This window comes from Salmo salar, chromosome 09 (genome assembly GCF_965601325.2).
Source record: "Salmo salar chromosome 09, fSalSal1, whole genome shotgun sequence".
In the NCBI taxonomy this organism is placed as follows: Eukaryota; Metazoa; Chordata; class Actinopteri; order Salmoniformes; family Salmonidae; genus Salmo; species Salmo salar.
In genome coordinates this window covers 148,387,886-148,411,928 of record NC_138299.1, presented here as the reverse complement: position 1 = coordinate 148,411,928, position 24,043 = coordinate 148,387,886, and the positions used below count along the sequence as shown (strand labels likewise).

The following is a 24,043-nucleotide window of genomic DNA, read 5'->3' as shown; positions in this document are numbered from 1 at the left end:
TGTAGCCACTACACGTTTCCTGTGAGACATGGTTCTCCCTTGTAGCCACTACACGTCTCCTGTGAGACATGGTTCTCCCTTGTAGCCACTACACGTCTCCTGTGAGACATGGTTCTCCCTTGTAGCCACTACACGTTTCCTGTGAGACATGGTTCTCCCTTGTAGCCACTACACGTTTCCTGTGAGACATGGTTCTCCCTTGTAGCCACTACACGTTTCCTGTGAGACATGGTTCTCCCTTGTAGCCACTACACGTTTCCTGTGAGACATGGTTCTCCCTTGTAGCCACTACACGTTTCCTGTGAGACATGGTTCTCCCTTGTAGCCACTACACGTTTCCTGTGAGACATGGTTCTCCCTTGTAGCCACTACACGTTTCCTGTGAGACATGGTTCTCCCTTGTAGCCACTACACGTTTCCTGTGAGACATGGTTCTCCCTTGTAGCCACTACACGTTTCCTGTGAGACATGGTTCTCCCTTGTAGCCACTACACGTTTCCTGTGAGACATGGTTCTCCCTTGTAGCCACTACACGTTTCCTGTGAGACATGGTTCTCCCTTGTAGCCACTACACGTTTCCTGTGAGACATGGTTCTCCCTTGTAGCCACTACACGTTTCCTGTGAGACATGGTTCTCCCTTGTAGCCACTACACGTTTCCTGTGAGACATGGTTCTCCCTTGTAGCCACTACACGTTTCCTGTGAGACATGGTTCTCCCTTGTAGCCACTACACGTCTCCTGTGAGACATGGTTCTCCAGGCCATTTTAATTTCCAATAAAGAATAGGGTCCATAGTTTGTCTATGACTGGTCTTTACAATGAAAGATTGAACAGTCAGTGTCAAGGTGCACTTAGTTTCTATGAGCGATGAGAAACAACTTTTTAAAGATTGTCTACTTGGACCGTTCCCAAGGTCATTCTAAGAATAAAATTAGGCATTTTGGAGCAGATTGACATCAGATGTAAGTGTTCCTGACGTGTCTTGTAATCCAGCGTTGATTGCTGTTTTAGATTTCCCATAAAAGGTTGTGCCAGCCAGGGTTGTGTATGTGCGAATGTGTGGCACAGCTCATCCCTCAGCTGTGTGTGTGTGTGTGTAGGTGGGTGGTGTTCTGGGCAGTGGTCTAGATGCCCTTGTGAACAGCCCTCATCAATCACCAGCTGAATTATGTTTTAAAAATATTCATTAGGACCCCTGTCAATCTCTGGGCATCTGTGTGACGCGGAAGACGACACGCGTCCACAGGGGAACACAACACTGCATCTAGGCTTCACAATTAGGTCACCTAGCCGTCTACCCCACAACCTTTCTGTTCTGTCTCTTAATCTCTGACTGATGTGTTATTGACACTCGATTTGATGGTCTCTCTTTATCTCGTTATATTTACTCTGCACCTGGGATTCTTCTGTTCCTCTGATCGCTCTCTCTCTTTCTCGCTCTCACTCTGTTTTTTCTGTGAGTCAGGGGAAATCTTGTCCTCTCTTCACTGTGTCTCTGAGCCAGTGTCTCTTGTGTCCTTGGCAGTGATGAGGAAGTTGATTCTGTTCTATAGGCCCTTATGGGAGTAGCTCATCCGACGGACTGTGTTAGTGTCCCTGTTTTCCTAATCGCCTGCTCCTCTGTCTGCTGTCGCCCCTTTCTGACAGGATTTTAGGGACCTTCAGCATCTCCCTCTCACTTCCCCCTCGGGCAAGTTCCCCTTCTTCTTCGGAACAGCCATCTTTGCCTTCGAAGGCATCGGAGTGGTAAGTACTCTTCAACTGGGACTCCATTTGTCCAAACCCTTATGTAGTTAGTAACACCTGATTGGTTCCGGCCCTTCTGTGACTGGCTCTGTATTGGCTGCTGACTGGGGTCCACCGGCCACAGCTGCAGTTGAAAGCCTTGAACACTGCATGGCTAAGAGAATGTTCAGGTCAAGGATAGCATTAGTGCTAATGATATGTAATTGATCCAGGGTGAATAGTGAGGATGGTGAGAGCACTAACCTCATCTCATCCTCAGCGGGGATGAGGATGGTGTCCTGCCGATGAGGCTGTGTGTGTGTGTTTGAATGTTTCAGTGTGTGTGTGCCTGCCGTGGGCAGGATGATGTATGAGGTGGTACCAGGGTGTATTGACTGAGGGGCAGAGGAATGCTCACTCACCGCCGCTTACCCATTAATCAGCCAACCGGTTGGCACAGGGTGATGGCCGACACATCACCATGACGACCCGACAGACAGATGACAGCCAGGCCACTCCGGATCAGAACGTCTCTAGAGAGAGAGGGAGGAGAGGGAGGAGAGAATGGCTGACACCGCTCCTGCTCAGATATGGGATAGATGTCCAGGAAGAAAGAACGGATGATGGTGGATAAAGTAATGAATGAAAGTAGTTAGGCCACCTCTAACTATCCCATTCAACTTTCTTTCAGTGCCTTTCTCTCTCTCTGTCTCTCTCTGTCGCTCTCTCTCTGTCTCTGTCTGTCTCTGTCTGTCTCTCTCTGTCCCTGTCTCTCTCTCTGTCCCTGTCTCTCTCTCTCTCTCTCTCTGTCTCTCTGGGAGTGATCCACGACCATATGGGTTCTCGGTCACCCTGACAGGGTAATTATCTGCCTGGGGATGCGATCTTAACACCAATCCCCTGGGATAAGCAAAGGGAAAGGGAGAAGGCCGACTTGAAATGGGTGTCTCTGGGCCAATTGGGAATAACTTATTGGTGCCAGTAAACTTATCTAAGACACATTTTGGTTGAATGCATTCAGATGTGAAACTGACTATGGATCTCCTTTCCTGGATCTCCAGTAGGTGCTTGACTTCTGTTATCTCTGACTGTGGATCTCCTTTCCTGGATCTCCAGTAGGTGCTTGACTTCTGTTATCTCTGACTGTGGATCTCCTTTCCTGGATCTCCAGTAGGTACTTGACTTCTGTTATCTCTGACTGTGGATCTCCTTTCCTGGATCTCCAGTAGGTGCTTGACTTCTGTTATCTCTGACTGTGGATCTCCTTTCCTGGATCTCCAGTAGGTGCTTGACTTCTGTTATCTCTGACTGTGGATCTCCTTTCCTGGATCTCCAGTAGGTACTTGACTTCTGTTATCTCTGACTGTGGATCTCCTTTCCTGGATCTCCAGTAGGTGCTTGACTTCTGTTATCTCTGACTGTGGATCTCCTTTCCTGGATCTCCAGTAGGTGCTTGACTTCTGTTATCTCTGACTGTGGATCTCCTTTCCTGGATCTCCAGTAGGTACTTGACTTCTGTTATCTCTGACTGTGGATCTCCTTTCCTGGATCTCCAGTAGGTACTTGACTTCTGTTAGCTCTAACTATGGTTCCTTCCAGCACTACAAACTGGGCCAAAGTGCTTTGGTGTGCTTCTCACTTACTGATATACCTTTATCTGTACATTCTCCACCTGTCTCTTCAGCACAGGGTTTATAAAGCAGAGAAGTAGTTCAGCTCCCTGCAGATACTCTTGGAGCTAACAGTAATTGTTTTGGCTAGGCCAGTAAAAGGCAGTCTGTTAGGTGTTTGGGCTTTGGACTTCAGGGTTTAAAGGAAGGTTATTAAGGGGGGTTGTGGGGGCCTATCCAAACAATCATCTAAACCCCTTTTTAATCCTCACCATGTCTGAAGATCTCTCTCCCTCCTTTCTGAAGGATAAACTAACAGACTGTAAGTAAATATTTTAAGACGGTAGATTGCTGTACCTTTGGATGCCTCTGTTTTTGGTTCTAGGGAGACTATAGGTAGTGTTTGGCCTCTTACCTCTCACTCTTCCATCAAGTCCAGGGCAGATGGCAACAGGCCGCGGGCTAAAGTCTTTGGTGAATTTGTTCAAGTTTTCTCCTCTGGCTTCAAGGAGGTTGGGCGAGTGGGAGAGAAAAGCAAAAAAAGGTAGAATGGCACATAATAATTGTTCTAATCTTCTTAAAAATAGGGAGCACAACTTAGAGAGAGAGAGAGAGAGAGAGAGAGAGAGAGAGAGGAGAGAGAGAGAGAGAGAGATTTACACAATAGGGCTATGGGATCCTCTGGGGATCTTTTTTTTTTTTCCTTCAGAAAGCCACTCTGCAGAGAGGGAAGGACATTTTAAACTAGATCTGTTAAAGGAGAAGTTCTCTCTCACCGCTTTCCCCCTTTTCTAAGAGCAACGCTGACCTAGTAAGTGACTTGTTTTCACTTGGTTTCTTTCTCTTTAAGGGTAGCTCTAGTCTTTCCCTATGAAGGCCTGCTAGAGAGACACTTCTTTTCAACTAAAATTCTGTGGCTGAAACTTCAGCCGGCCAGCCTGATCGATTGAAATTCCTGAATGAGAAATGTAGCAGAAGTCATAAATATTGCAAAGAGGGATGGGGGTTCTGCTCTTGCCTCAAACCCGGTTTTTATTGGGCTAGGGGTTTCTTAAAGGCTCTCTGGGGTGTATAGGCATACTGTAATGTTAATACATACCCCATGCTTGGCTCCTCTACCCAGCGCTGTCTGCCTCTCTGCCCAGGAGGTGAGCTCTGCAGTGGGCTGATAGAAAGCCTTGCTCACTGATAAGAGTTCATCTAAGGCCCCAGGCCAAGTTTGGAGAGTGTTGAAACCACTGGCACACTCGTATGTATGCACACACATATAGACATACACAGGTGTTCTTACTAATATAGACTCTTACTTATCGATATTCATGGACACACACTATATGTTCAGTGATATTCATGGACACACACTATCTGTTCAGTGATATGGACATGACGTATGTACACAAGGACATCCCAAGCTCATTTTGACATGTATGCATAAAAAACAAATATTAATGGAATTCCCGTTTACACCCACACCTCTCCCCATTTACACCCACACCTCTCCCCATTTACACCCACACCTCTCCCAATTTACACCCACACCTCTCCCAATTTACACCCACACACTTTGTCTCTGTCACACTCTTTTCCCTCTCTGCCTCTGTCCAGAGTGGTGTATGAACAGATCCACAGCCTCATTGTGTGGGCGTGCACACACACACAGGGCTGTAGTGGGCTGACTTGGCAGGTCTGGCGCTTTACTCTGGCCCAAGACTAGTAGTAGAATGGATCTGTTCAGGGTGATGTAATATCATACAGCTGTAATAGGATGTTCAGGGTGATGTAATATCATACAGCTGTAATAGGATGTTCAGGGTGATGTAATATCATACAGCTGTAATAGGATGTTCAGGGTGATGTAATATCATACAGCTGTAATAGGATGTTCAGGGTGATGTAATATCATACAGCTGTAATAGGATGTTCAGGGTGATGTAATATCATACAGCTGTAATAGGATGTTCAGGGTGATGTAATATCATACAGCTGTAATAGGATGTTCAGGGTGATGTAATATCATACAGCTAGCTGTAATAGGATGTTCAGGGTGATGTAATATCATACAGCTGTAATAGGATGTTCAGGGTGATGTAATATCATACAGCTGTAATAGGATGTTCAGGGTGATGTAATATCATACAGCTGTAATAGGATGTAAAGTGATCATGTTCGTGTCTCATTGGTAGCATGGACGTTTGACTTCTTCTCTCATTACAAGAGGATTGTGGGCAACCAGAGTTCAGCAGTAGTAAGTTGAGTTCTCAACCTTTTTGGTATGAACACAAAATGGCCGTTGGGTTGCTGTGGTGAGAGAAAGACGACACAATGACTCAGGTAATTGGCTTAAAGCTGCTACTCTTGCCTGATGATTTGTTGCAAGGCGCTGTTGGCGGTAGGCGATTGTCTGAGAGGTAACAGCTGGCTAGGCCTCCCTTCCCCACTGACAATCCCATATTGTCCTCTTCATTGCCCTCTTCATTGCCTTAATACTAAATTGCTGTCAATTAACATTTTAATTGAGGACAAATTAGTTGGATATATCAACGAAGGAGAACTGTCATAATGACTGCAGGTAGAGAGAGGCTGTTCTTTAGAGTTATTATGTGTGACTGCATATTATCCGCTCGAGTGCTAAGGTAGAGGCGAGCGAGCGTGTCTAACAGAAGGGGAGAGGGGGGCTGATGAACGTGATTCAACCTCAACAAGCGTTGTGTCTGACGGACACCTTGAGAAATAAATTACTTCTCACTTTGATATTCACGGTCAAGTACACATATTTGGGGGGGATTAATGATGATTATGAATTTTCATCACTTTGATGAACTTCAAATAGTTTAGTCTCCTCATTCAATCTTTTGTCTTTCAATATCTGACCTTGTCTCAATGTTCTTCCTTCAATTGTCTCTTTCCATCAGCCTCGCTTTCTTGTTTTCTCACTCTCTCGATTTCTCTCTCTCTCTCTCGATGTCGCTCTCTCTCTTTTCTCTTTCTGCTTCTCATTTGCATCCTTGTCTTTACTTCTTTGTTATCTTCCCACCTTTCTCTCTGTCTCTCTCTGTCTCCATCCCTCCCTCTCTCCTCAGTCCACATCTATATCTGTATGTGTCTGCTCCTCTCTCAGTAGTGGGCTGTGCCCCAGGCTGAGAGGTCAGTGTTATTAGCTTGTTAACTGAACCACCTGTTGTTCTCAGCCAATGCTGCCATCTCATACACCCTGCTTGATGTGGTGGTAAGAAGGCAGGTGCTCCTGGCACGGTGGCTTTGGTCAGGTCTCCTAGATCCCTGGAGTTTTGGCATGTTACTTGTCTGGCTCTGAAGTAACTCCCTCACTGTTGGAGCCTTGGCTGGCTGGCCCTGTTGCAGAGTTAGTGTGGTTCGAAAGTAAAGTGTATTAGACGTTTTGATGTGAGTGAGGCAAGGTTCTTGGGCAGGTAGACAAATAGGAGAGGCCCTTTCCAACTTTTTATTGTGATTTAGATGTGTCCACTTACTTTGACACAAAAAGCTATGTTCTTGTTGGCTGCCTGCTTTCATACATTACAGTCGAATAGTGTTTTGTATGCATAGTCAGTGCATCAGAGACCAGGTCGTTGACGTGTTCACTATCCCTCTGTCTGTTGTTGGTGCTGCAATTCTTTTCATTTCGCTGCCAGACGAGGTCATTAATCACCAAGTCAAACAGCAGTCAGACAAGACATCAGGAGGAGAGGTAACAAGCCCCTGTCAAGAACTGATCAGTCACAACCAAGAAGGGGAGAGGAAAATAAAAAACGAAGGAACAAGCGAAGACGGGAAAGAAAAATGCATCTGTTCATTGAATATGTATGTGACTTTGCCAGCCAGGTCTAAACCTGTTCAAATGAAACTGTTTTTGCCAGCCAGGTCTAAACTTGTATAAATGAAACTGTTGTTAAGCCAAATTAGAAAGCATCCATATTTTCTCGAGGGGAGAAGGGAGGGGGAGAGAGGAGGGAGAGAGAGGGAATGGAAGAAAGGGAAAGGTGCGAGTGTCTGGGGATCTCATTATAGCAATGTTTCTTTATGTGGAGGTTTGGTGATGAATGGCGATCATTAATTCCTCTGCCCAGATCGAGAGGCGTTCCTCGGGACAGAGAGCGGAGAGCAATTCTTCAGTCTGTGTGTGGTACTTAGCAGTGATAATGTGCCCTACCACCTGACATGCAATATCCCCACAGGATACTAGCCAAACATCAGCATCCAACTATCCTCATCCCCAGCTAAAGTCTGACTAGAGAGCTTGGTAAACGTCTGGTGCTAACGTAGGTCACCATGTATAAAGTATATCAGAGACTAGAGAGCTTGGTAAACGTCTGGTGCTAACGTAGGTCACCATGTATAAAGTATATCAGAGACTAGAGAGCTTGGTAAACGTCTGGTGCTAACGTAGGTCACCATGTATAAAGTATATCAGAGACTAGAGAGCTTGGTAAACGTCTGGTGCTAACGTAGGTCACCATGTATAAAGTATATCAGAGACTAGTCCTCCTAGCTACTCTGTTATCATTCTCTATTCCAAGGGTTTCTTATTCAATAGAAGACTGATGCTTTTAATCTTTTCATGGCTTTTTCAGATCTCAATACTTCGTTTATTTGATGCAGTGTTTCCAACCTTTTATTCAATATAGTAATGGATTTGTATTTTATTGCTTTTGTTATACAGCATTCCTGACAATTTGTGTGTGTGTGGGGCAGGTTCTTCCTCTAGAGAACCAGATGAAGGAACCGAAGCGGTTCCCTGTGGCTCTAAACATCGGGATGGGCATCACCATCGTCCTCTACGTTGTCTGGGCTACCTCCACTTTGGTGACAACGTCAAAGGAAGCATAACCCTTAACCTTCCTCATAACGCATGGTAAGCACCATCACATAAACAGGAACATGGTGTATAGCTTACTGGGGGGGAGAGAGAGAGAGAACTAATCCAATTCCATAATGCTGTGGGACACGGTGTTTGTTAGTGGAAGCGGTATAGGTGGCTGGCATTTAAATGAGCCCGTTGTAAAGAGAGCTATAAACAAATTGACCTGCTCTGCTTCTGAGTAAAAGGTTTCTCTGATGCTGTAGAATACAGAGAGGTTAGGGCAGCCATTTCAGTAGTATGGAGCAGTGCTGACATGGTGAAGGTATTAAGTGGGGTTATAGTTTTTGTTTGTGGGGCGCTATTTTCAAACCCCACGGAACCTCTGTAATCAAAAGGTTGGCAATGCTAACAATTACATGTAGAATCCAATAGCAAATGCTAACAAGCACAATGTGAACATGTTATGCAGTCTCTGATAAAGTATTTGCTGGACAGACATCCCCCCCCAAAAAATGTTACTCACAGTTTTCTGCACTCACAAACCTATATTGGACAGCAAGGATGTTGATTCAGGAGGGGGTTCTCTTCTATTACCAAGAAAAGCTTGTTTTTCAAAGAAGCTAACCACTTAGCTAGATAACTAGCTACTAAATTAGCAAACCAAATGCCAAACTGCAAATAGCATTTAGCACTTTTTAGACTGTTAATAGTTATGAGATATCTAGTTGGCAAACATTTAAAGTTGTGAATTCCATAGTGTAACTAGGTGAACTCCTCCCTTTCTGCATCCTTTGACTCTCTATGCCCCCTATCCTCCCAACTCGGTCCTCCCTGCCTGCTTCGTGGCTTGACGACTCATTGCGAGCTCACAGAACAGGGCTCCGGGCAGCCGAGCGGAAATGGAGGAAAACTAGCCTCCCTGCGGACCTGGCATCTTTTCACTCCCTCCTCTCTACATTTTCTTCCTCTGTTTCTGCTGCTAAAGCCACTTTCTACCACTCTAAATTCCAAGCATCTGCCTCTAACCCTAGGAAGCTCTTTGCCACCTTCTCCTCCCTCCTGAATCCTCCTCCCCCTCCCCCCCTCCTCCCTCTCTGCGGATGACTTCGTCAACCATTTTGAAAAGAAGGTTGACGACATCCGATCCTCGTTTGTTATGTCGAACGACACCGCTGGTCCTGCTCACATTGCCCTACCCTATGTTTTGACCTCTTTCTCCCCTCTCTCTCCAGATGAAATCTTGTGGCTTGTGACGGCCGGCCGCCCAACAACCTGCCCGCTTGACCCTATCCCCTCCTCTCTTCTCCAGACCATTTCCGGAGACCTTCTCCCTTACCTCACCTCGCTCATCAACTCATCCTTGACCGCTGGCTACGTCCCTTCCGTCTTCAAGAGAGCGAGAGTTGCACCCCTTCTCAAAAAACCTACATTCGATCCCTCTGATGTCAACAACTACAGACCAGTATCCCTTCTTTATTTTCTCTCCAAAACTCTTGAGCGTGCCATCCTTGGCCAGCTCTCTTGCTATCTCTCTCAGAATGACCTTCTTGATCCAAATCAGTCAGGTTTCAAGACTGGTCATTCAACTGAGACTGCTCTTCTCTGTGTCATGGAGGCTCTCCGCATTGCTAGAGCTAACTCTCTCTCCTCTGCTCTCATCCTTCTAGACCTATCTGTTGCCTTTGATACTGTGAACCATCAGATCCTCCTCTCCACCCTCTCCGAGTTGGGCATCTCCGGCGCGGCTCACTCTTGGATTGCGTCCTACCTGACAGGTCGCTCCTACCAGGTGGCGTGGCGAGAATCCGTCTCCGCACCACGTGCTCTCACCACTGGTGTCCCCCAGGGCTCAGTTCTAGGCCCTCTCTTATTCTCGCTATACACCAAGTCACTTGGCTCTGTCATATCCTCACATGGTCTCTCCTATCATTGCTACTCAGACGACACACAATTCATCTTCTCCTTTCCCCCTTCTGATAACCAGGTGGCGAATCGCATCTCTGCATGTCTGGCAGACATATCAGTGTGGATGGCGGATCACCACCTCAAGCTGAACCTCGGCAAGACGGAGCTGCTCTTCCTACCGGAGAAGGACTGCCCGTTCCATGATCTCGCCATCACGGTTGACAACTACATTGTGTCCTCCTCCCAGAGTGCTAAGAGACTTGGTGTGACCCTGGACAACACCCTGTCGTTCTCCGCTAACATCAAGGCGGTGACCCGATCCTGTAGGTTCATGCTCTACAACATTCGCAGAGTACGACCCTGCCTTACACAGGAAGCGGCGCAGGTCCTAATCCAGGCACTTGTCATCTCCCGTCTGGATTACTGCAACTCGCTGTTGGCGGGGCTCCCTGCCTGTGCCATTAAACCCCTACAACTCATACAGAACGCCGCAGCCCGTCTGGTGTTCAACCTTCCCAAGTTCTCTCACGTCACCCCGCTCCTCCGCACACTCCACTGGCTTCCAGTTGAAGCTCGCATCTGCTACAAGACCATGGTGCTTGCCTACGGAGCTGTGAGGGGAACGGCACCTCCGTACCTTCAGGCTCTGATCAGTCCCGACATCCAAACAAGGGCACTGTGTTCATCCACCTCTGGCCTGCTGGCCCCCCTACCTCTGCGGAAGCACTGTTCCCGCTCAGCCCAGTCAAAACTTTTTGCTGCTCTGGCACCCCAATGGTGGAACAAGCTCCCTCAAGACGCCAGGACAGCGGAGTCAATCACCACCTTCCGGAGACACCTGAAACCCCACCTCTTTAAGGAATACCTGGGATAGGATAAAGTATTCCTTCTAACCCACCCCCCCACCCTCCCCCCCAAAAAAGATATAGATGTACTATTGTAAAGTGGTTGTTCCACTGGATATCATAAGGTGAATGCACCAATTTGTAAGTCGCTCTGGATAAGAGCGTCTGCTAAATGACGTAAATGTAAATGTAAATGCAAGTATCGATCGCCCTGCGTTTTATTATTATTAGCTCGTCGTGTCGATTTTAATATTAAGGAATATTTAACTTTCTCTGGTCATAGGAACAACATGAATTTGTGCATGAGGCAGATGCGGTGTGACTCGAGTTTCACCATCAGGTGGAAGACTGTCCCCTCTCTCTGGTCAGTATCACCAGAGGAAAGGAAGGAGAAAGCAGGGACCGTGAGAGGCGGTTGGGAAAAATAGTTTTGAATGGTCATCCAACTCGTAATTCCAAGTCGGAAACTCGGGTATCTTTCTAGAGCTCCGACTTTTCGACCTGAAGATCACTGACGTGGTGTTGTGACCTCGTTGACCATCAGATGCAGGAACCATCAGTCCAGTAAAATAAAAAAGCATTTTTTTTAAATTCATGATCCACAGTGCCTCACAAGTGCTAAACCAACTGATCTATTTTGTTATCAAAGCTCGAGTTTTGAAATATAATATGGTCTGATTAACAATATTGGCAGGACAATCATATAGCCAATATGCTCCGATAATGTAGTAGGCCTTACTGCCCAAACCTCATTCCTACAAAACTATTTGTGTGAGGTTAATGTAAAATCTGAGCAGTAGATTTTGACTGCGAAAGTGATCTTGACTCAGAAATGGTTGGTGACCACTGTATTATAATATTGTTTTTTGTATCTCAAAATCATTGTATTGTGTTTAACCATAAAAATCTAAATAAAAATTATTCAAATCTAAAAGATAAAATTAAACCAGAGAGCATCCTTAGATAATGGGAAAAGGCCGCACTTGACTGTTGCACCTGAATCATTCCCATGGTGAATGGCTTGGCCCGCTACGCTATGAAACCACACACTATTGCAGACTTCGATATTACCGGCCGCAATTGATATGGTGAAAACAATGTGTGGGGAGGCAGAGGCACAGAAACTCACATCAATACCTTTGTTAGATAACACTGTTAAACAAATAATTTATGCTATTGCTAGCAATCAAGAGGAAACTCGTACTGAACAACTCGAACTCCTCAGCTCATGCTGTCCAAATGGGTGTTAGTTGTGCGGGCCGAGATGCCTATGCATTGACTTTTGTTCGCTATACTGTACATGTCGGGGTATGCTATTCACGAGGACATATTGTTCTGTCTCACGATTCCCGAGCATGAATCTGCACAGGGGATGTTCAGTGTGCTGCGTGGCTATATTGATGAAAAACACATTCCATAGGGGATGTTCAGTGGGCTGCGTGGCTATATTGATGAAAACACATTCCATAGGGGATGTTCAGTGGGCTGCGTGGCTATATTGATGAAAACACATTCCATAGGGGATGTTCAGTGGGCTGCGTGGCTATATTGATGAAAACACATTCCATAGGGGATGTTCAGTGTGCTGCGTGGCTGTATTGATGAAAAACACATTCCATAGGGGATGTTCAGTGGGCTGCGTGGCTGTATTGATGAAAAACACATTCCATAGGGGATGTTTAGTGGGCTGCGTGGCTGTATTGATGAAAAACACATTCCATTTTAGATTTTTTTTATTTCGCCTTTATTTAACCAGGTAGGCTAGTTGAGAACAAGTTCTCATTTACAACTGCGACCTGGCCAAGATAAAGTGAAGCAGTGCGACAGAAACAACAACAGAGTTACATGGAATAAACAAACATACTAGGAACAACATGAAAAGACTACACAATAGGAAGAAAATAAAGTCTATACAGTGTGTGCAAATGGAATGAGGAGGTATGGAAATAAATAGGCCATAGTAGCAAAGTAATTACAATTTAGCAGATTAACACTGGAGTGATAGATGAGCAGATGATGATGAGCAGATGATGGAGTGTAAGTAGTGATACTGGTGTGCAAAAGAGCAGCAAAGTAAATAAAAAAAATATGGGGATGAGGTAGGTAGATTGGGTGGGCTATTTACAGATGGACTATATATCGGTTAGCTGCTCAGATAGCTGATGTTTAAAGTTAGTGAGGGAAATGTAAGTCTCCAGCTTCAGTGATTTTTGCAATTCGTTCCAGTCACTGGAAGGAAAGGCAGCCAAAGGAGGTGTTGGCTTTGGGGATGACCAGTGAGATATACCTGCTGGAGCGTGTGCTACGGGTGGGTGTTGTTATTGTGACCAGTGAGCTGAGAAAAGGCGGAGCTTTACCTAGCATAGACTTGTAGATGACCTGGAGCCAGTGGGTCTGGCGACGAATATGTAGCGAGGGCCAGCCGACTAGAGCATACAGGTCGCAGTGGTGGGTGGTATAAGGCGCTTTGGTAACAAAACGGATGGCACTGTGATAGACTGCATCCAGTTTGCTGAGTAGAGTTTTGGAAGCTATTTTGTAGATGACATCGCCGAAGTCGAGGATCGGTAGGATAGTCAGTTTTACTAGGGTAAGTTTGGCGGCGTGAGTGAAGGAGGCTTTGTTGCAAAATAGAAAGCCGATTCTAGATTTGATTTTGGATTGGAGATGTTTGATATGAGTCTGGAAGGAGAGTTTACAGTCTAGCCAGACACCTAGGTATTTGTAGTTATCCACGTATTCTAGGTCAGAACCGTCCAGAGTAGTGATGCTAGTTGGGCGGGCGGGTGCGGGCAGCGAACGGTTGAAGAGCATGCATTTGGTTTTGCTAGCGTTTAAGAGCAGTTGGTGGCCACGGAAGGAGTGTTGTATGGCATTGAAGCTCGTTTGGAGGTTAGTTAACACAGTGTCCAAAGAAGGGCCAGATGTATTCAGAATAGTGTCGTCTGTGTAGAGGTGGATCAGGGAATCACCCGCAGCAAGAGCGATGATATATATCGTTGATATATACATCTGGCCCTCCTTTGGACACTGTGTTAACTAACCTACAAACGAGCTTCAATGCCATACAACACTCCATAGGGGATGTTCAGTGGGCTGCGTGGCTATATTGATGAAAAACACATTCCATAGGGAATGTTCAGTGGGCTGCGTGGCTATATTGATGAAAAACACATTCCATAGGGGATGTTCAGTGGGCTGCGTGGCTATATTGATGAAAAACACATTCCATAGGGGATGTTCAGTGGGCTGCGTGGCTATATTGATGAAAAACACATTCCATAGGGGATGTTCAGTGGGCTGCGTGGCTATATTGATGAAAAACACATTCCATAGGGGATGTTCAGTGTGCTGCGTGTCTATATTGATGAAAAACACATTCCATGGTGGGCTTGTGCATAGATGGGGTTCCATCTATGGCGGGTAGGCCTCTGCTGTGATCCTGGCTCAGCTGAAATGCCTGTAAGTGAAATTGAACAATTGATCGAGCTGTAATGTGACTGAATGCATTCACGGGTCACTGTGGAGGAGTTTTGGTTTCTGACTCAAAGGCAAAACCCTGCCATCTCCCTCTGAGCATTAATTCCACATTCAAAACAACTGAGAACTCTCAACTAGAAACTCGGAAATCTCCGACTTCAGTGCGTTCAAGACAATTGGGAACTCGAAAAGAAAACGAGCTTTCACTTGGGAGAAAAAAAGTTTTGAATGGTCATCCACCTCGGAATTCCAACTTGGGAACTCTGGCATCTTTCTAGAGCTCGACTTTCCGACCTTCTAGAGCTCGACTTTCAGACTCACGTCATGATTTGACCTCATATTTTTCAGAGTTCCAAGTACTTGTACCCTTCGCCAGCTCATATGTGTGAAGCTGGGTTTAGTGCTCCCGTCTATATTAAAACAAAATATTGGCTGTTAATTACATAATTGTTTTCACATGGCTGGGGTTGCAAGAATTTTCAGTTATCAAAATGGGGTTGTGGGCCAAAAAGGTTTGTACTAGAGGTCGACCGATTAACTTGTTATGGATAGGGGGCAGTATTTTCACGGCTGGATAAAAAACGTACCCGATTTAATCAGATTATTACTCCTGCCCAGAAACTAGAATATGCATATAATTATTAGCTTTGGATAGAAAACACTCCAAAGTTTCTAAAACTGTTTGAATGGTGTCTGTGAGTATAACAGAACTCATTTGGCAGGCCAAAACCTGAGAAGATTCCTTACAGGAAGTGCCCTCTCTGACCATTTCTTGGCCTTCTACACTCTCTTTATTGAAAACTGAGGATCTCTGCTGTAACGTGACACTTCCTACGTCTCCCATAGGCTCTCAGAAGGCGGCAGAACGGTGAATGATGACTTTGCAGGCCATGGCTGAAAAACAGTAGCGCATTTGGATAGTGGTCGATCTGAGAACAATGAGACTGGGGGCGTGTGCACGAGCCGACACCATGTTTTTATTTTCAGTCTTTGAACGAAAACAACGACTCCCGGTCGGAATATTATCGCTTTTTTACGAGAAAAATCGCATAAAAATGGATTTTAAACAGCGTTTGACATGCTTCGAAGTACGGTAATGTAATATTTTGAATTTTTTTGTCACGAAACGCGCCGGGCGCGTCACCCTTCGTCACCCTTCGGATAGTGTCTTGAACGCACAACAAAACTGCGCTATTTGGATATAACTATGGATTATTTGGAACCAAAACAACATTTGTTATTGAAGTAGAAGTCCTGGGAGTGCATTCCGACAAAGAACAGCAAAGGTAATCCAATTTTTCTTATAGTAAATCTGAGTTTGGTGAGGGCCAAAATGTCAAAATAGCTAGCCCGTGATGGCGAGCTATCTACTCAGAATATTGCAAAATGTGCTTTCACCGAAAACCTATTTTAAAATCGGACATAGCGATTGCATAAAGGAGGTCTGTATCTATAATTCTTAAAATAATTGTTATGTTTTTTGTGAACGTTTATCGTGAGTAATTTAGTAAATTCACCGGAAGTTTCGGTGGGTATGCTAGTTCTGAACGTCACATGCTAATGTAAAAAGCTGTTTTTTGATATAAATATGAACTTGATTGAACAAAACATGTATGTATTGTGTAACATAATGTCCTAGGAGTGCCATCTGATGAAGATCATCAAAGGTTAGTGCTGCATTTAGCTGTGGTTTTGTTTTTTTGTGACATTATATGCTAGCTTGAAAAATGGGTGTCTGATTGTTTCTGGCTGGGTACTCTGCTGACATAATCTAATGTTTTGCTTTCGCTGTAAAGCCTTTTTGAAATCGGGCAGTGTGGTTATATAAAGGAGAGTCTTGTCTTTAAAATGGTGTAAAATAGTCATATGTTTGAAAAATGGAAGTTTTCGGATTTTCGAGGACTTTGTATTTCGCGCCGCGCCCATCATTGGATATTGGAGCAGGTGTTCTGCTAGCGGAACGTCTAGATGTAAGAGGTTATTAACCAGCATGGCCGATTTTAATTAGGGCCAATTTCAAGTTTTCATAACAATCGGTAATCGGCCTTTTTGGATGCCGATTATGGCTGATTACATTGCAATCCATGAGGAAACTGCGTGGCAGTTATACGAGTACAGCATCAAAGGACCTTGTGGCTGCAAAGAGCCAAGGTTAGTTGCTAGCTAGCATTTAAACTTATCTTATAAAAAACAATCAATCTTCACATAATCACTAGTTAACTACACATGGTTGATGATATTACTAGGTTAACTAGCTTGTCCTGCGTTGCATATAATCAATACGGTGCCTGTTAATTTATCATCAAATCACAGCCTACTTCAACTTTGCCAAACGGGTGATGATTTAACAAAAGCGCATTGCTGAAAAAAAACACTATCTTTGCACAAATGTACGTGACCATAAATATCAATGCCGTTCTTAAAATCAATACACAGAAGTATATATTTTTTAAACCTGCATATTTAGTTAAAAGAAATTCATGTTAGCAGGCAATATTATCTATGGAAATTGTGTCTCTTCTCTTGTTTTCAGTACAAGCAGAGTCAGGGTATATACAACAGTTTGGGCCGCCTGGCTCGTTGCGAACTGTGAACTAACTTGCCAGAATTGTACATAATTATGACATAACATTGAAGGTTGTGCAATGTAACAGCAATATCTACACTTAGGGTTGCCACCCATTTGATAAAATACGGAACGGTTCTGTATTTCACTGAAAGAATAAACGTTTTGTTTTCTAAATGATAGTTTCCGGATTTCACCATATTAATGACCAAAGGCTCGAATTTCTGTGTTTATTATATTATAATTAAGTCTGATTTGATAGAGCAGTCTGACTGAGCGGTGGTAGGAAGCAGCAGGCTTGTAAGCATTCATTCAAACAGCACTTTACTGCGTTTGCAAGCAACTCTTAGCAATGCTTGATGCATTGCACTGTTTATGACTTCAAGCCTATCAACTCCCGAGATTAGGCTGGTAATACTAAAGTGCCTATAAGAACATCCAATAGTCAAAGGTATATGAAATACAAATGGTATAGAGAGAAATAGTCGACTCGTCATAATTCCTATAATAACTACAACCTAAAACTTCTTAACTGGGAATATTGAACCACCAGCTTTCATATGTTCTCATGTTCTGAGCAAGGAACTTAAACGTTAGCTTTTTTACATGGCACATATTGCACTTTTACTTTCTTCTCCAACACTGTATTTTTGCGTTTTTTAAGCCAAATTTAACATGTTTCATTATTTATTTGAGACCTAATAAATAAAATCTATCTATTATATGAAGTTAAAATAAAAGTGTTCATTCAGTATTGTTGTAATTGTCATTATTACAAATATACATATAAAAATCAGTCGATTTTAATCGGCATTCGTCTTTTTTGGTCCTCCAATAATCGGTATCGGCGTTGAAAAATCATAATCGGTCGACCTCTAGTTTGTACCCCTGAGCTATAGCCTACTCTGTTTAATTGAGACCACACACACCTGATCTTGCATGTATGGCTACTGAAGTTGAAGTAGCAGGAATGATGAGAGCGGACTTTTGCAGTTTCTCTTGAGACACATTTTGTATATAGGATATAGCCCACCTTTTTTGGGGGACGATTTGCAGACAGAGACAAATAAATGGGTAATCGATATTTATTGAAAATGAAAAGACACAATGCTCGCTTACCATGGTAGTCTATGTGCACGTTGTGCCTTTTCAATGATGATAAATGTTTTTGATTGCACCTCAACTCGCGTTGGTTGAGGACCCTCCTCTTCTCAATATTTATTGAAAATAAAAAGGCACAATGCTCGCTTACCATGGTAGTCTATGTGCACGTTGTGCCTTTTCATTGATGATAAATGTTTTTGATTGCACCTCAACTCGTGTTGGTTGAGTACCCTCCTCTTCTCAATATTTTTTTTGACACTGTAGTAAACCTTGGAAAGATAACTGGCTGGTGATTCTCTGCCCATGCATGCCTACTCTATTATATTGTCACAACACATGAAGGGTGCACTTTACCTCGCTCTCCCAACTAGGAGAGGAGAGGTAGGCTACTTAACTTGAAGCAGTGAATTCTGAGATTCTGTGAATAATGAGACAAATATATTAATAAAATAGGGAGGTCTGGGCTAACACATGCAAAGCTTAGAGACAACCGTTTCCAAATGATCTACGGGACCAAAAAGATAATTAATCCCAAAGTTTTCTGTCTGACCGCCTGATCCCAATCGCAGTGTCAGGATCACAGGTCTTCTATATTACTGTATGTATGGCCCAGCTCAGTGTAACATGCCCATGCCCAGACCAGGTATGCTATGGTGAAGCCATGGTGAGGTTTGTCACTCGGGAAGTGAGGAAGAAGAAATGTGCTTTAATTGCCACAGTTGTTTGGGTCTCATTTAATAAATCAGCAGGCCCAAATGTAATTAGACTGAGGGGAGACTAGCGTTACATCTTTCAGGTGATTGATGACTGCACATTTCATTATCCTTCATTTTTGATAAATGCAGCTTCATCAAGTGCCAGCCAGACCTCTCTCTCTCACACACACACACACACACACTTTTGTATTTCTATCCTTGTGGGGACCAAATCATTAATTCCCATCCAAAATCCTAATTTCCCCAACCCAAATGTAAGCCTTAACCTTAACCAAAAATCCTAACCTTAACCATATACCCTAACCCTAAAACTACACCTAACCCTAAACCTAACCCGTAACCCTAAAATAGGCTTTTTCCTTGTGAGGACTAACAAAATGTCCCCAATTTTCCTTGTTTTACTATCCTTGTAAGGACTTCTGCTCCCCACAAGGTTTGTTAAACAAAAACACAGACACACACACATATACACACACATGCAAGGGCGTAGGCACACACACACGCAAGAGCACACAAACACATGCAAGCACACAAACACTAGCATCCAAGTACACTCACCCTCACCTTGGCGTGAACTTGCGACAGCTTTTGTAAAGATGATATTTGCGAAAATGTTCATTCCCCCCAAGATGCCCCATGCCTGCATAAAAATGATGAGTATGAGATTCTCCATTTTTCACTGCCAAGACAAATGGTATCTGTATCCCACTTTAAAGATGGAGAAAGTGGTAAGAGAAGACTACCCACTGGGCACAGATGTCATTTCAACATCTAGTTTTGATTTACATTTGGTTGAGTTGCCAACTAACGTGAAATCAACACAAAATGTCAGTCATGTCATTGGATTTATGTTAAAAGTTTGGTGAAAAAAAAAATGAAATTCCTTTTAATTCCTTTTTGCAAATACAATCAGTTTTCCACATTAATTTAACATTATAACATAGATTTTCTTTCTATGATGTGGGAAGTGGAAATGTAGTGCATGGATCATACCTGCGGGTACCAGATAACTAGCTGCCATTGCTTGCATGCATGCTGAACAGGAGCCAAGATGGAGAGGCTTTTCAGTGGCGGCCACTGGAGAAACACAATGGAGCGTGCAACTGGCGTTTAGAGTGGCTCTGCTGCTTGTCTATTCCCCATGCAGAAATGATGAGCTCCTGTCCTCAGTCTGGTGTATACCATGAGTCTCTCGCTCTGGCCAATGCAGTGGGTGATATTACCTCTCCCTCCTCGCTCCATTTGGTCTTCCTCCTCACTCCCTTCCTCCTTGCTCCATTTAGTCGTTCTCCTCGCTCCATTTTGTCTTCCTCCTCTCTCCCTTCCTCCTCGCTCCATTTTGTCTTCCTCCACGCTCCATTTTGTCTTCCTCCTCTCTCCCTTCCTCCTCGCTCCATTTTGTCTTCCTCCTCACTCCATTTTGTCTTCCTCCTCCCTCCCTTCCTCCTCGCTCCATTTTGTGTTCCTCCTCGCTTCATTTTGTCTTCCTCCTCAATCCATTTTGTCTTCCTCCTCTCTCCCTTCCTCCTCACTCCATTTTGTCTTCCTCCTCTCTCCCTTCCTCCTCGCTCCATTTTGTCTTCCTCCTCACTCCATTTTGTCTTCCTCCTCACTCCATTTAGTCTTCCTCCTCTCTCCCTTCCTCCTCGCTCCATTTTGTCTTCCTCCTCACTCCCTTCCTCCTCACTCAATTTTGTCTTCCTCGCACCCTTCCTCCTCGCTCCATTTTGTCTTCCTCCTCTCTCCCTTCCTCCTCGCTCCATTTTGTCTTCCTCCTCAATCCATTTTGTCTTCCTCCTCTCTCCCTTCCTCCTCTCTCCATTTTGTCTTCCTCCTCACTCCATTTTGTCTTCCTCCTCACTCCATTTTGTGTTCCTCCTCTCTCCCTTCCTCCTCGCTCCATTTTGTCTTCCTCCTCTCTCCCTTCCTCCTCACTCCATTTTGGCTTCCTCCTCTCTCCCTACCTCCTCGCTCCATTTTGTCTTCCTCCTCTCTCCCTTTCTCCTCACTCCATTTTGTCTTCCTCCTCTCTCCCTTCCTCCTCGCTCCATTTTGTCTTCCTCCTCTCTCCCTTCCTCCTCGCTCCATTTTGTCTTCCTCCTCTCCCTTCCTCCTCGCTCCATTTTGTCTTCCTCCTCACTCCATTTTGTCTTCCTCCTCACTCCATTTTGTCTTCCTCCTCACTCCATTTTGTCTTCCTCCTCACTCCATTTTGTGTTCCTCCTCTCTCTCTTCCTCCTCACTCCCTCCTCTCTCCCTTCCTCCTCGCTCCATTTTGTCTTCCTCCTCGCTCCATTTTGTCTTCCTCCTCGCTCCATTTTGTCTTCCTCCTCACTCCATTTTGTGTTCCTCCTCTCTCTCTTCCTCCTCACTCCCTCCTCGCTGTCTTCCTCCTCGCTCCATTTTGTCTTCCTCCTCTCTCTCTTCCTCCTCACTCCCTCCTCTCTCCCTTCCTCCTCGCTCCATTTTGTCTTCCTCCTCGCTCCATTTTGTCTTCCTCCTCGCTCCATTTTGTCTTCCTCCTCTCTCCCTTCCTCCTCGCTCCATTTTGTCTTCCTCCTCTCTCCCTTTCTCCTCACTCCATTTTGTCTTCCTCCTCACTCCATTTTGTCTTCCTCCTCACTCCATTTTGTGTTCCTCCTCGCTCCCTTCCTCCTCCTCGCTCCATTTTGTCTTCCTCCTCGCTCCATTTTGTCTTCCTCCTCTCTCCCTTTCTCCTCGCTCCATTTTGTCTTCCTCCTCTCTCCCTTCCTCCTCGCTCCATTTTGTCTTCCTCCTCTCCCTTCCTCCTCGCTCCATTTTGTCTTCCTCCTCGCTCCATTTTGTCTTCCTCCTCTCTCCCTTTCTCCTCACTCCATTTTGTCTTCCTCCTCTCTCCCTTCCTCCTCGCTCCATTTTCTCTTCCTCCTCATTCCATTTTGTCTTCCTCCTCGCTCCCTTCCTCCTCCTCGCTCCATTTTGTCTTCCTCCTCGCTCCATTTTGTCTTCCTCCTCTCTCCCTTTCTCCTCGCTCCATTTTGTCTTCCTCCTCTCTCCCTTCCTCCTCGCTCCATTTTGTCTTCCTCCTCTCCCTTCCTCCTCGCTCCATTTTGTCTTCCTCCTCGCTCCATTTTGTCTTCCTCCTCTCTCCCTTTTGTCTTCCTCCTCTCTCCCTTCCTCCTCGCTCCATTTTGTCTTCCTCCTCTCTCCCTTTCTCCTCACTCCATTTTGTCTTCCTCCTCTCTCCCTTCCTCCTCACTCCATTTTGTCTTCCTCCTCTCTCCCTTCCTCCTCGCTCCATTTTGTCTTCCTCCTCTCTCCCTTTCTCCTCGCTCCATTTTGTCTTCCTCCTCTCTCCCTTTCTCCTCACTCCATTTTGTCTTCCTCCTCTCTCCCTTCCTCCTCGCTCCATTTTGTCTTCCTCCTCACTCCATTTTGTCTTCCTCCTCTCTCCCTTTCTCCTCACTCCATTTTGTCTTCCTCCTCTCCCTTTCTCCTCACTCCATTTTGTCTTCCTCCTCTCTCCCTTCCTCCTCGCTCCATTTTGTCTTCCTCCTCACTCCATTTTGTCTTCCTCCCCGCTCCATTTTGTCTTCCTCCTCTCTCCCTTCCTCCTCACTCCATTTTGTCTTCCTCCTCTCTCCCTTCCTCCTCGCTCCATTTTGTCTTCCTCCTCTCTCCCTTTCTCCTCACTCCATTTTGTCTTCCTCCTCTCTCCCTTCCTCCTCACTCCATTTTGTCTTCCTCCTCTCTCCCTTTCTCCTCACTCCATTTTGTCTTCCTCCTTTCTCCTCACTCCATTTTGTCTTCCTCCTCACTCCCTTCCTCCTCGCTCCATTTTGTCTTCCTTCCTCCTCGCTCCATTTTGTCTTCCTCCTCGCTCGCTTCCTCCTCTCTCCCTGCCTCCTCGCTCCATTTTGTCTTCCTTCCTCCTTGCTCCCTTCCTCCTCGCTCCATTTTGTCTTCCGCCTCGCTCCCTTCCTCCTCTCTCCCTTCCTCCTCGCTCCATTTTGACTTCCTCCTCTCTCCATTTTGTCTTCCTCCTCGCTCCCTTCCTCCTCGCTCCCTTCCTCCTCTCTCCATTTTGTCTCATATTTAAGGGTTGTTTGCTGTCTTTTCCCCCCACTCCCTGTACACTCAAAGTATGAGTTGCTATCCTCCATCCTCTCGGGCTTCTGGCTAGTAGGGACTTACACCATTGCCACTTGTCTTGTCCCCCTTTTCTCTCGCTCTCTCTGTCATTGTGTCTCATTCACCCAACCATTCCCTCACAGCTCAGCACCCAGTATAAACTCTCCTCCCAGGTCTCCATTGTACTTTCCTTCCTCAATTTTCTTCCTCAATGGGTCCGTACTTGGCACTATTGCCTCCTCTCTTTCCCTAATGGCCTATTCTCCCTGTCCCTTCTTACCCTCTGCTGGGTTGCTGCCAGTGGGCCTTGTCTGTTGTCAGAACTGGGGGAAGAATGTATTTCATGGCTTTCCCTCTGGTAGTGTGCGGCAGGTCTTTGCGGTGTGATAAACTTGATGAATCATTTACAATAGTATCCCTCTTTGTGGCTTGGCAGGGGGCTAATCCCTGCAGAGGAGAGGAGGAGAGAGGGGAGGGAGAGAAGGGGAAAGGGGATGGGAGAGAGAGGGGGGACGGGAGAGAAGGGGAAAGGAGGACGAGAGAGATGGGGCAGACAGAGAGAAGGGGCAGAGAGGGAGAGAGAGAAAGGGGGAAGAGGCAGAAAGCGGGAGGGAAAGGGGGACGGGAGAGAAGGGGGACGGGAGAGAAGGGGAAAGGGGGACGAGAGAGGGGGGAAAGGGGGACAAGAGAGATGGGTGCAGAGAGAGAGATGGGGCAGAGAGAGATGGGGGGTAGAGGCAGAAAGCGGGAGGGAAAGGGGGATGGGAGAGAAGGGGGACGGGAGAGAAGGGGAAAGGAGGACGAGAGAGGGGTAGAGAGAGAGAGAGAGAGAGAGAGGGGGGAAAGGGGGACAAGAGAGATGGGTGCAGAGAGAGAGATGGGGCAGAGAGAGATGGGGTAGAGGCAGAAAGCGGGAGGGAAAGGGGGATGGGAGAGAAGGGGGACGGGAGAGAAGGGGAAAGGAGGACGAGAGAGGGGTAGAGAGAGAGAGAGAGGGGGGAAAGGGGGACAAGAGAGATGGGTGCAGAGAGAGAGATGGGGCAGAGAGAGATGGGGTAGAGGCAGAAAGCGGGAGGGAAAGGGGGATGGGAGAGAAGGGGGACGGGAGAGAAGGGGAAAGGGGGACGGGGGATGAGAGAGGGGTAGAGAGAGAGAGAGAGAG

The 24,043-nt window shown here is 45.6% G+C and overlaps 1 pseudogene; it reads left to right on the top strand.

Moving 5' to 3' along the window:
- The window catches only part of LOC106613148 (neutral amino acid uniporter 4-like), a 395,913-nt pseudogene that overhangs the window by 71,181 nt on the left and 300,689 nt on the right, over positions 1-24,043 (top strand).